Here is a 1,577-nt window from a genome sequence, read left to right as displayed (position 1 = left end):
CTTTATACCTGTGGTTCCCAAACTTTTCAGCTTTGACCCACAAAATAACATTAGAGACCTGTGACCCCAACTGTTTCTGGATGATAAACATTTGTATCAGGTCAACTAAACATAGGCATAGTAACAATATTTTTATACTACATTTATCCGTTTAAATATACTAACCTCACTCCTTTGTAACAACTACGGCAAAAATGTAATTAATTCAGAAAATCTTTTCAGGACCCCACCTTGATGTTTCAGGACCCCACTTTGGGTCCCGACCCCAACTTTGGGAAACACTGCTTTAGAGTAACAAAGTATTTGTACTTAGTTACTTTACAATTCTGACTGTATCTAAAAATATTAAAGATATTTTAAATTTAAATGATGATATGACATAATGGAATATAAAATGCAATGACTTAAATTATAAAATTTAAATTTAATCTATATTACATTGTCATGAAATCAGTGTCAGGTTTCCTGTTTTAAGGCCCAGAAGGTGTCAATATTCAGTGACTCAGTAAAGTTAACGTTGAAACTTATTTTTTTTCTAAATCTTTTCAGAAATATATAAACGTTGTGACAAATATGTTAAAGAAATACATAATTAAACCAGCTGCAGGTTTGAATTTGTTTCTTAAAGATGATAAAAACACACACAAACACTTGAATGTGAGAAAAACCTCACCTTTGGTTGAGAAGCACCACCCTGTGTGGGGTCGTACCTGCAGGACACGCACCTGTGGCTCATTAATTAACAGAGACCATCAGACCTGCTGCAGGCTGATCCACATCCAGGACCTGAATCTAAACCAGCGTTCAGCTGAAACAAAACCTGCATCTTTTATTATAGTATAGTTTACAAACAGTGCTTCATGTCATGTTGATTATTTTCCTATTTAATGTCCTGATTTATTAATATGACCTGGTTTCTCTCAGCTTTGTCTCCCCCTGCTGGTCAAACTGACTCATTACACATTTCAGCTCCACTTCTGAAAACCTACAGAGTTCAAAGGTATCTAAACAGTGACTTTTAACAGTCACTGTTTAGATATCTAAACAGTATCAAAGAGCAAATCTTCAAAGTAAGAAAAGGCTATGTAAAAGTTAAAATGAGATTAACTTTAGATAATATCTATAAGTAGCAAAATACTATCTAAAAGGTGCAACATGGTAGCTAAAAGTAAAAATGCTAACTAAAGTAAAATCTTTGATTAAATTAAGGACAGCAAAATGCAATCCTGATCATAATAAATATATTTTATAAGGATTTAAATTTAATTTTCCACATGTAATTCTGCAGCCGTTTCCTGTTATTTTTGAGTTTTAAAGTTTCTTTTAAAAACTGTAAAATATGGCAGTCGATCAAAAGTCAGGATTAGTGGTACAAATCCTGACTTTCCTGAAACATCTGAACTTTGAAGGTCTTAGATTTACTCTGCTCCTCACCAAAATAAACATGACAACAAACAAACAGCAACTGACACGGCAGCATTTCATGTAGGTCAGTGTGCACGCAATTCATCACAAGCTTTCCTAGGTGTAGTTAGTGTGTGTGTGTGTGTGTGTGTGTGTGTGTGTGTGTGTGTGTG

At 34.1% G+C, this 1,577-nt stretch overlaps 1 protein-coding gene across 2 annotated transcripts in view; it reads right to left on the bottom strand.

Annotated features, from left to right (window-relative positions):
* The window catches only part of abcg2a (ATP-binding cassette, sub-family G (WHITE), member 2a), a 31,800-nt gene extending 31,028 nt beyond the window's left edge, over window positions 1–772 (bottom strand). For both annotated transcript variants that reach the window (XM_014022160.1, XM_014022161.1), the window contains exon 1: window positions 674–772. The gene's annotated coding sequence lies outside the window, so the exon portion shown is untranslated. The remainder of the gene's footprint in view (window positions 1–673) is intronic.
* Between the last annotated feature and the right edge of the window lie 805 nt (window positions 773–1,577).

The sequence above is a fragment of the Austrofundulus limnaeus genome, unplaced genomic scaffold, assembly GCF_001266775.1.
Source record: "Austrofundulus limnaeus strain Quisiro unplaced genomic scaffold, Austrofundulus_limnaeus-1.0 Scaffold319, whole genome shotgun sequence".
In the NCBI taxonomy this organism is placed as follows: Eukaryota; Metazoa; Chordata; class Actinopteri; order Cyprinodontiformes; family Rivulidae; genus Austrofundulus; species Austrofundulus limnaeus.
The sequence above is the reverse complement of the archived record's forward strand: the minus strand, read 5'-3'. Positions and strand labels throughout refer to the sequence as shown.